This window comes from Dasypus novemcinctus, chromosome 1, assembly GCF_030445035.2.
Source record: "Dasypus novemcinctus isolate mDasNov1 chromosome 1, mDasNov1.1.hap2, whole genome shotgun sequence".
Lineage (NCBI taxonomy): Eukaryota > Metazoa > Chordata > Mammalia > Cingulata > Dasypodidae > Dasypus > Dasypus novemcinctus.
Genome location: NC_080673.1, coordinates 77,967,993 through 77,980,252, shown reverse-complemented (window position 1 = coordinate 77,980,252; position 12,260 = coordinate 77,967,993). Strand labels below are relative to the sequence as shown.

Here is a 12,260-nt window from a genome sequence, read left to right as displayed (position 1 = left end):
CTGTGTCAGCTGAGTTTATTGTGTGATTTTTTCCTTCCATTCTATTAATGTGCTATATTATATTATATTATATTATATTATATTATATTATATTATATTATGTTGAACTACCCTTGCATATCTAAAACAAATTACACTTGATCATGGTGTATAATTCTTTTAATGTGCTATTAGAACAAGTTTGCTAGTATTTTTGTTAATGAATTTTGCATTCAAAAGGGATATAGGTCTATAATTTTCTTCTCTTGCGGGAGCTATGTCTTGCTTTGGTGTTAGGGTAATGCTGGCTTCAGAATGAAGGACATTCAAGGAGTATTCGTTCTTCAATTTTCTGGAATAGTTTGAGCAGGGTTAGTGGTAATTCTACTTAGAATATATGGCAAAATTCACCAGTGAAATCTGTTCCTAGACTTTTCTTTGTTGGGAGGTTTTTGATTTTTGAGTCAATCACTTTACCTGTCACTGGATGGGATTTTCGTTTGTTTGTTTGCTTTTGGGTTTTTTTAGATCTTCTATTTCTTCTTGAGTCAGTGCAGGTATTTCTGTGTTCCTAGGAAGTTGGCCATTTCATCTAGGTTTTCTAATTTGTTGTCGTACAGTTGTTCACAGTGTCCTCTAAAAATCCTTTGTATTTCTGTATAGTTAGTAGTAATGTTCCCTTTTCATTTCTTTTTTTTTAAATTTATTGACAGGGATATACAGGCATCCCAGTATGGGCATAGGAGTTACACATCTCCTTCAAGAACAGTCCAGGGATCACAATGGGAATGCAGCCTGGTTCCACACTGGACAGAGAAAGGTGTGGAGGAAGAGTCAGCAAGGGTGCAGCAAACTTTTCCTGTAGTTTTTTTTGTGTGTGTGTTTTTAAGATTTTTATTATAAAAGTTGTGGACTTACAGAATAATCATGGATGAAATACAGGATTCCCACTTACCACACCACCACCAGTCTTGCATTTGTGCAGAATATTTGTTACAATTGATGATAGCACTTTTTTGTAATTGATTATTTTTTAACAGTTGTCACCTTTGTTACAATTGATGAAAGATTATTAAAACAATCATATTACTATTATCCCTAGTTCATATTAAGTATATTTTCCCCACAGCTCACCCTATTTTTAACACCTTGTATTAGTGTCATGCATTTATTATAATCCATGAAGGAACATTCTTATCCTCTTACTATATTATTCTTATACTTATATTCTTATACTATTACTGTATAATACTCTTATTGTTATTATGTTATAGTATATATTAGTATAATAATGTAAACTATAGTACCATTAATTATAGTCCAGCTTCTACAATAGGGTTCACTGTGTTTTGCGATGTGACTGTTTGAATTTGGTGAATAAAAAAAAAGATTATGTTTTTTAACTAATCCATTCTTGTGGGCGTGCGACCCTTTGATTGAATTAGATTTTGATAAATGACCTTGGTTAGATTTCATTTGATTAGACTACATCAGTAAGGCATGACTCAGGTTAGGTTCTACCCTTTTGCTATGTCTAAAATAAACTGAGAACACACAGAGAGACACATAGAGAAAGGAAGCTAACAATTTGATCCTGCTATGTGAGAGAAGAGTTGAAGATTGCTAGCTGCCAAAGCTTAAGCATGAAGCTCCTAAGAGGCTGGGCCCATGGAACAGCTCAAGGCTGAAGAGACAAGCCATATGCCTTATCGCCCACAGCTGAGATCCAGAAGAAAGTAGAGAGCACTGTAGACCCATCATCATGTGGCAGAGAGCCAGGGTCTCCAGTAGTTGATCTTAGGGAAAAAGCATCTGTTGATGCCATGATCTGGACATTTTATGGCCTAAGAACTATAAGATTTTCCCTTAATAAAATTCCCATTATAAAAGCCAACCCATTTTAGTACTTTAGCATTGGCAATCTTTGGCAAACTAAGACATATGGCTTTATACTTTATCATTAATTTTTATTCTAACAACATATTGACCTTAAGTTTCCTCTTTTAACCATATTCTCCTATATAATTCAGTGCTGTTATTTATGTAATTAACAATAATGTGCTATCATCACCACAATCTGTTTCCAAATCTTTACCATCAACCTAAAGAGAAATTCTGTACAAGTTAGCCATCAACTCTCCATGCTCCAAACCCAATCTATCCTATATATTTTTTATTCTAACTCTACGACTTTGCTTATTAAAATTAGTTCATATCACTGAGATGATACAATATTTGTTTTTTTGTGTCTGGCTTATTTCGTTCAAAATATTTTCTTAAGGTTCATCCATGTTGTCACATGCATCAAGACTTCATTCCTTTTTATGGCTAATAGTTTTTCTGTGTCTTTGTTTATCACATTTTGTTTATTCATTCATTGGTTGATGGACACTTGGGTTGCTTCCATCTTTTGGCAATTGTGAATAATGCCATTATGAACATCAGTGTGTAAATATCTGTTCAAGTCCCTGCATTCAATTCTTCTGGGTATATATATACCTAAAAGCAGTATTACCAGGTCATATGGTAGTTCTATACTTAGCTTCCTGAGGTACTGCCAAACTGACTTCCACAGTGATTTTACCATTTTACATTCTCACCAGCAATTAGCTAGTGTTCCTATTTCTCCACATCCTCTCCAACACTTATAGTGTTTTTTTTTAAATAGTAGCCATTCTAGTGGGTATGAAATAATATGCCATTGTGGTTTTGATTTGCATTTCTCTAGTAGCTAATGATGTTAAGCATCATTTCATATGGTTTTTAGCCATTTGTATACCTCTTTGGAGAAATGTCTATTGAAGTCTGAATGGTTAGGCTAATGTGTCAACTCAGCCAGGTAATTGTGCCCAGTTGTTTGGTCAAGCAAGCACTGAGCTAATTGAAATATAAGGGCATTTATGGACTTTGGTCACCAGTGACTTTACTGCATATATAACTAATTATATCAACATCAGTCAGGGAGATTTCCATCAGCATTGAGTGAAGCTTTATCCAATCAGTTGAATGCCTTAAGAGGGGAAGTGATTTCAGCATTCAGAGAGAAGTTCCCAACTTTTTTTGGACTGACAAGTTTTCTTGGAAACTCATCAGAGACCTTTATTGGACTTTCATCAGAGCCTTGATTTGCAGCCTGGCTGTGGAACCTGGAATTGGGTATCCCCATGGTCACGTGAGAAACTCTTATAAAATCTCATACTTTTGACAGACATCTCCTGTTGAATCTGTTTTCCTAGAGAACCCTGACTAATACAAAGTCTTTTGCCCATTTTTTAGTTGGATTGTTTGTCTTTGTATTGCTGAATGTAGGATTTCTTTTTATGTCTTGGATATTAAACCCTTATCTGATTGAGTAGGTTGTGTTTTACTTTGTGACAAAAATCTTTTGATGAGCAACAGTTTTTAGCTTTGGCGTGCTCCCATTTACCTATTATTTCTTTCACTGCCTGTGCTCTGGGTGTAAAGTCTAATAAACAATTGACTAACAAGATCTTGAAGATGGCTTCCCTACATTTTCTTCTGGGAGTTTCATAATCCTAGTTCTTATATTTAGTATAGCTACCCCAGCTCTCCTTTGGCTCCTATTTGCACAGTATATTTTTCAATACTTTCACTTTCAAACAACTTGCATCTCTGAATTTCAGTTTAGTCTATTATAAACAGCATAGTGGGTTTATGCTTTCTTATTCCTTCTGACGATCTCTGCCTTTTGACTGGAGAATTTAATCCTCTTACATTTAAAGTTGCCTACTGATAATGCAGGACTTTTTCTGTCATTTTCCTATTTGGTCTTTATTAGTATTAAACCTCTTTTGTCCCATAATTCTTCTACTTATGCCTATTTTCATATTAATTTCATTTTTTTGTATTATATTATTTTCAGTACCTTCTCATTTCATGTATATATATTTATTCAGATTTGTGTGTGTGTGTTTACCATGCAGCTTAAACTTAACATCCTAAATCTATAACAGTCACATTTGATTTGATACCAATTTCACTTCAATTGCATACATGTACATTGCTCCTATACCTCCTCTGTCCATCTATATTTTTGCTGAACTAGTTACAGGTTTTGTCTTTATACATTTTTGTCAATGTAGATTTTCCATAATTTTTATATATTTGTATTTTAGAAACTGTAAAAAGTGAAAAGTGGGGTTACATAACAAAAAAATGCAGTAGCATGGTATTGGCATATATAATTACAATATGGTTGCCTTTAACCCAGGTCTTTATTTATTTATGCTGCTTTCTTCCACTGTCTAGTATCCTTTCTTTTCAGTCTGAATAACTCCCTTAGTATTTCTTATAGGGCAGGTCTAGTAGTGATGAACTCCCTCAGCTTTTGTTTATTTGGCAATGTCTTAATCTATCTCTCATTAAAAAAAAAGTCTCTCTGGATATAAAATTCTTGGATGGCAATTGTTTTCTTTCAGCATTTTTTTTTTTTTTTTTTTTTTGTTTAAAAGCCTATTTCATCTTTTTTTTTTTTTTAATTTTTTTATTTTTTATTGACTTTGTAATATTACATTAAAAATATATATGTGAGGTCCCATTCAACCCCACCCCCCACCCCCCCCTCTCCCCCCCCCAACAACACTCGTTCCCATCATCATGACACATCCATTGGATTTGGTAAGTACATCTTTGGGCACCTCTGCACCTCATATACATTGGTTCACATCATGGCCCATACTCTCCTCTATTCCATCATGTAGGCCCTGTGAGGATTTACAATGTCCGGTGATTACCTCTGAAGCACCATCCAGGGCAGCTCCATGTCCTGAAGACGCCTCCACCTCTCATCTCTTCCTGCCTTTCCCCATACCCTTTGTCCATTATGTCCACTTTTCCCAATCCAATGCCACCTCTTCTATGTGGACACTGGATTGGTTGTGTCCATTGCACCTTTATGTCAAGAGGAGGCTCAGATTCCACCTGGATGCTGGATGCAATCCTCCCATTTTCTTTCAGCATTTTAAACATTTTGCCCCACTGTCTTCTTGATTCAAGTTTCAGATGAGATACTGGCACTTAATCTTATTTGGGCTTCCTGTTATAATATGTTTCTTTTCTCTTGCAGCTTTCCTTGTTTTTGGAATTCAACAGCTTGACAATTATGTATCTTGGCATGACTCTCCTTAAATTTATCCTGTCTGAAGTTCATTGAGCTTCTTGAATGTGTGTATTCATATCTTGTTAAATTGGAGATGTTTTCTGCCATTATTTCTTTATGTATTCCTTCTGCTGCTTTCTCTCTTTCTTTGCCTTCCAGTAATCTCATAATTTGTACATTGGTGTGCTTGATGGTGTCCCTCTGGTCTCTTAAACTACGTTCACTTTTTTCCATTTTCTTTTTTTCTGCTTCTCAGTTTGAATCATTTCAATTTTCTTTTCTTTGAGTTCAATTATGTCTTCTTTTTCCAGGTCCAATCTGTTGATACCATCTTGGGAATTTTGCATTTCAGTTTTTATGGTCTTTATCTCCAGTATTCCCATTTGGTTCCTTTTAAAAATTTCTGTCTCTTTACTGAGATTCTCATACTGTTGATTCATAATTTTCCTGATGGTCTGTAGTTCTTTTTCCATGTTTTCATTTATGTCCTGAGGCATGCTGAAGGTCATTTTTAAAAGTCTTTATCTGATATGTCCAAAGTCTGCTCTTTTACTTTTATTGCTTCTGAGATTTTATCTTGTTCCTTTGGATGGGATATGATTTCTCATTTCTTTGTTTTGTAATCTTTGGTTACACAGTGTATATTTTAATATCTTAACAAGTTAACTCTGGGATTTAGTCCCTTGTCTGTCTGTTCCTTATGTTTGCATCTAGTGAAATGACAGAAATTTCCTTGAGTGGCAGACACTAACAAAGATAAACAAACAAATGCATTAATAATAAAAAAAAATCTTTGAAAGTCTTTTCACATTGGCTCTGCATTACCTTCCTATCAATAAGTTAGGCCTAAGATGAAATGAAGTACAGAATCATCTCTGTCTTTTCTGAGCCTCCCTCTTTTCTTGGGCTTACACTTGCTTGTGGCCATAGGATTTCCCCAGTTTGGAGTAATCAGAATACTTCCTTTTCTTCCTCTGAAATAGACTTTCCCACTTTCCCAGGTACTCTATTTTATGTCTTAAAGCCAGTAATCATTTGCCCCAGGACACTTCGACTTAATTTTTTGTTACACTGCTTTAACTGTCTGAACTACTTCAGCAGTCTGAACTACTTCAAGCCAAGTTTTCAGAGGGTGAGCCAGAGATTTATTTCCTTGTTCAGGCTTTCAGGCTGCCACCTGGTAGATTTGTACTAAAATACAGGCACCCAGTATGCACTTAGTGGCTACTCTGCTCCCTCCAAAACAGTGTCAGGGCTCCTAAATGGGAATGCAGGCTAGCTCCTCACAGTGAAAGGGAGGGGGACTTTTGGAAGGAGCTGATAAGATGCCACAAGCTTCTCCTACTATTTTAGTTTGTTAAAAGCTGCCAAAAGCAATATACCAGAAATGGGTTGGCTTTTACAATGGGGGTTTATTGGCTTGCAAGCTTAGAGTTCTCAGGCTGAGAAAAGTATACAAAATCAAGGCATTATCAGGCAATGCTCTTTCCCCAAAGACCAGCTGTGGGTGATCTTGGACTCCCATCACATGGAAAGGCAAATGGTGGCATCTGCCAATCTTTGCTTTCTCTTCAGGACTCTGTTGCTTTCAGCTTCTGGCTGCTCCATCTGTGGCTTTCTCTCCCAGCTTCTGTGGTTTCCTCTCTGAGTTCCTGATTTTCTCTCTGTATTCATCTCATTTATAAAGAATTCCAGTAAAATGATTAAAATCCACCCTGTGTAACACTCTACTGAAGTAACCCAATCAAATATCCTTAACTTAAGTAATCTAAAAGAAGGTCCCACCTACAATAGGTTCACATCTGTAGGAATAGATTAAGTCTATGAACATGATCTTTCCTGGAGTCCACAAAAGACTCAAATTACCATGCATACTGTTCATAAAGCAGTTTTTTCCCTTGATTTGGCCCTTGTCCAGTTACTGCAACCATTTAATTATTTTCTGGGGTTTTGAGGAAGTTTTTCTAGTTGTTTAAAGATTCTGTGTGGGAACAAAACTCTGATGCATCTTACACCACCATCTTGGTCAACTAGCAGTGCAAACAGCTTCCATTTTTGCAGATAATTAGAAATTATAAACTCAAAGATTCATAAGTGAGCTATACCTCTTGGCTTAACATAAATATTGTGCAGTTATAGTGTTGTATAGTTATACAGCAAATTTATGTCTTGGCAACTTTTTATTGTCAAAGGTGATGACTTTTTTATGGCTAGCTATTGCACCCAGTGGAATATTTGATTGGGAAAAGAAACAGCCAAAAAAGAAAAAGTTTCTCAATAATGTCATTTTTCAGGCAACCTATAACTATATTTCCACGTGAAAACAGAGGTCCCTTTATGCCCACTCCTACTATCAGAGCCACAAAAGGCATTTTGCAGGCACATTTTGAAGAAACAATAATAGCCTTTCCTCATGAGGATTGCAGATATTTTTACATACCCAGTTGAAACAAAGATAGCTAATGCAATGAAAGAAAACACCCAAACAATTAACGAACACTAAGGTATTATTGAATTTGAAAGAATGAACCTTGAAAAATTGAAGACAGTAGTTGATGGTATTCTCTAACTAGTAAATTCGTTCTGATACCAGGAAAATTTAAAATAGAATGTGTATGTAAAGTTGGTAATACAGATGAGAGGACAATGCAGTCCCAACCCTTAGGAAAAAAGAGTGTGTTTAGATCAATAAGAAACTTAGGGAGGTCAAAATTTACTTGGTAAGCTGAGAAAGAGGCACCAATTAATGAAGAATAAGGGAGGTAGTGGAAGAAGTTGGAGAGAGCAGTACTGGCTTGTAAGAGAGGAGATAATTTCAAGATACAGCAGATGGTCAACATTGCAAATGCTAAGGATAATCAATCAGAACCTTACTAATGACCTCAGTGAGAGAAATTTCAGTGGAGCTGTTGGGGTGATGGCCAGAATGCAGTAGATTAAGGAGTGATTTTGTAGGCAGACAAAAGAAGTTAAAAATATAAACTGGGAAGCAGATGTTGCTCAAGTAGTTGAGTACCTGCTTCCCACTTGGGAGGTCTTGGGTTTTGTTCCAGATGCCTCTTAAAAACAACAACAACAACAAAAAACAAACAATAAACAAATGAAAAAAACAACTCATTGGAGATGTGGCTCAGTGTGAGTGCCAGCTTACCAAGTACAAGGTCCTGGGTTCAATCCCTCGTCTGGTACCTCAGGAAAAAAGAAAGTATAAACTGCTATTTTGAGAAATTTTACTGTACCTTGAGAATTCAGAGAAAACAAACATCATTTTTTTGTGCAAGACCTTAAATGATAGCAATAAAATCATATGCATATCACCTATTTTCTATGATTGCTTATTCATTTAGCAAATATTCATTCAGAGCCTACTCTGCCAAGAAATGAGACATACAACAAATATACAGATTTGAAGTATAGGCCCTGTCTTCAAGGAATTAATAATCTAATGAGGGAGACAGACTGGTGAAGTGATACTAGGTAATGTAAAATGGAACATAATTGCAAGGGGTAAAGATCCATCAGTAGTCTACATTTATTGGCTATCTTTCTATTTCATTCTTCCTCCTTCCTACCAGTATTCAGATTTTCCTTCAGATATCTAACCTTCCCCTGTGCAGGCCACATACTCTGGCAAAAACTCACCTTATTCCACCCCTAACTGTCTGAATTCAACCAGCATCTTCCATTTCTCTGACTGTGACTGTTGGTTCAGTTCAGGTCACGTCTCCTAAATTAGTCCAAATGGGTGACTCTCCAGAACTGAGCTTGGTGCACTGGGAGGAAGTAATTCTTTCATTGGATTATGTGTATGTAGATGGGAAACCTGGAACTTCTTCGGCCATTTGGCAACATAGCCAGCCTTGGCATGAAGCTGATACAGGTGAGCTGGATCTCGATAAGATTGAGTCCCTAGAATAACCAAAGCTGAAGCCTATTCTACTCTAGGGCTTTCCAGTTAAAAGATGAGAGCCCATGACTCCTGCACATTTTTGCAAGTTATTACAAGATATACAATGTCTGTCATTGCAAGGTCTTTCAGGATAATTCCCAAGTTCTGAATTACCCCTATTTTTCCCTCTCCCTGCCTTCAGAATCTCCATTGCCCCTGCCTCCACATCCATGATGAAAGTTCTCCCATTGCTAGGATCACAACAAGTCTATAGTAGAACAACTGTAAGTCTACTCTAGTCAATCATCCATTCCCCAATCCTGAGGATTCTGTAATGGTGATGCCTACTCCACCTCAAACTGAGAGGGGGCTTAGATCCCATGGAGAAGATGGACCCAATTGTGTTTTGCATACCTTGAACATACCTGAACATATCCTGAAAAATATATTAAAAGCTCTTTTTATTGTTTGAACCTTGTGATATCATTGCAATTGCAATAGTTACACATATCTGGAGTAGAAATTCAAATATCAATAACTATTTCTTTGTTTAGAATGTAATTAAGACATGGTTACTTTGCCAAAAAGTAAATTCATTTGATAGCTGTCTTATTCTATATATTTCTGTAAGCAAAGTAGAGACACACTTGGTTTTTCTCTGACAGATTAAAAAATGAAATATATAAAATCACAAGTAAAAGAGAGATGAAATGTCAGGTTAAATGGGAAATGTGAAGTTGTGCAAAATAATAAGAAATATGATATGTTTAATATCCATCCTATTTGTTCATCAAAGATAAATATGCATGTATGTGTGTTCATTACATATCTCAACTCACAATCATATTATTAGCCTCAATGTTTGATCATCAGTACAAGCAACAATATCCCAAAAATGCTATAGAAATTGTGCAATAGTAATAAATAAACTTACATGTTGTATGAATTTTGGAAAATCAGAATTTTGTTGACTTCTGTCTAGGTTAATTTCTTTCCAATACTATTCCCAATAATTATGTCATCTCAGAGCCCATATTCCTCATTTCCTTTAATTTATTGAACTCACCTATTTTTTTAAATTTATCTCCCCTTCCTCCCTTCCACCCCCCCCACCCCAGTTGTCTGTTTTCTGTGTCCATTCACTGTGTGTTCTTCTGTGTCCGTTTCTACTCTTGTATGCAGCACCGGGAATCTGTGTCTCTTTTTGTTGCATCATCTTGCTGCATCAGCTCTCTATGTGTGCTGCACCACCCCTGGGCAAGCTGAATTTTCTTTTGCACTGGGCGGCTCTCCTTATGGGGCACACTCCTTGCACGTGGGGCTCCCCTATGTGGGGGACACCTCTGCGTGGCACGGCACTCCTTTTGTACATCAGCACTGCGCATGGGCCAGCTCCACAAGGGTCAAGGAAGCCCTGGGTTTGAACCGTGGACCTCCCATGTGGTAGGTAGATGCTCTATTATTGAACCAAGTCTGCTTCCCTGAACTCACCTATATTATAATTCACTCTCTTGAATATTTATATAATAGATCAAAATATAGAAATATCTTTGAATTTAATTCTGAAATTCTTTTTATGAAATGATATGGCATCAGGGGAAATATATCCAATTATGATTTATGATTAGTACCCTCATTAAACTTCAGCCCAAAATTTTGAAAAATAATATAAAATTCAATTTCATGGATACTTTTAGGCTACATATGTCAGTAGGGAAAGGTGTTGGCTTTTTCTTTTTCTTTTTTGTTACCCAACTTATTTTTTATGTGAAAAAGAATGGTCAGATATTGCTGTTAATCCCCGCCCGGTTGGAGCAGGCTGCCTGTCTGCGAGGTAAGTGACACGGAGCCCTGGTATCACACAGCCGGGTTAAACACATAGTAACCACTCCGGAGACGCAGGCTCGTGGCGCAGGTCTAGTTTACTGGGGAAGTGGTACAGCTTATATAGGCAGGGGTGGGGGCTTGAGGTGACATGTCAATTATAGATAGGTTAAGGGGATTGGGATAATATGAAGCAGCTACTTGATTGGATGACGTAGTTTTGAAGTTGGCGCCCGCGGGCTTCTCTGGCGGGAAGGTGGTGAGGAAGAAGGGCAGTGACGTTTGTGATAGCCATTATATATGCTTAGCAGCCATTTGGCTAGATGTTATTTACTAGTGAGCTGACCAACAAGATATGTTAAAGAATAAAAAGACAAAGTGATTTGACTATTTCTGTTTACCATCAACTACCAACTATCTCCAGCTTCCAGGCTTCTTGCCTAATTGTTGGCTGGCTACAACTGGTTTACTTGCCCACTCTTTTTATTATGTAGGTACAAAGTAAATACATCACAACTTCTGGAATCTTACCCTAAATACACTAGAACTTTCCTCAGGCTTAATTTATCCAGGTACCCATAAGAATATTTATTGGAGGTCTAATTTGGAGGGAAAGGAGAAGTTGGTTAGAAATTGAAAGTGAAATGTTTGATGTGATAGTATTAGGTTCCTTCAAAATATAGCAATCTGAGGTTTTCTTTGTTTTTCTATAAATCTGGATGAATATATATCATTATGCTGAAGTAAATAGAATAATGAACTTCTGGTTCATAAATTACAATAATTCTCACTGTCAGGTTTTCCTCTGCCTGCAATGCCACTTCTCTAGATCATTACATTGTTCATTGCTTTTTGTCATCCTCAGCTTGGAAACTATCATGGAATATTCCAGATAGCAACCCCTGCCTACACCACTGCCATTAGTTACTTTTATTCCATCACTGTAATTTATTCTCTTCATGGTATTAAGTGCTATCTAAAGTTATCACTCTTTTTTTCCTTTGGGTATTGTCTGTTTCCCATGATTAGCATGTAAGTTCCATGGAAGCAACATTGTCCATCTCTTACATCTGTGATTTCAGGGATGCTCATGTTCCATCAAGATTCTGGTAGTCAAGACCATCCAGAGCTGTTTTTATTATATAACATATTGATATGAATTAGAAAAAAACATTTTCTCTGTGGGAACTCTTTTACAAAGTCACTATATTAGTCAGCCAAAGGGGTGCTGATGCAAAATACCAGAAATTGGTTGGTTTTTATAAAGGGTATTTATTTGGCGTAGGAGCCTACAGATACCAGGCCATAAAGCATAAGTTACTTCCCTCATGAAGTCTGTTTGGAGTAAGATGGCTGCCAATGTCTGTGAGGGTTCAGGCTTCCTGGGTTCCTGGGTTCCTGGGTTCCTACATTCCTGGGGCTTGCTTTACTCTAGCTTCAAAGTTCCTT

At 36.8% G+C, this 12,260-nt stretch overlaps 1 pseudogene; it reads left to right on the top strand.

The window, feature by feature from the left end:
- Positions 1-8,839: 8,839 nt before the first annotated feature.
- Positions 8,840-12,260, top strand: part of LOC101439877 (nucleolar and coiled-body phosphoprotein 1-like) — a 71,394-nt pseudogene continuing 67,973 nt past the window's right edge.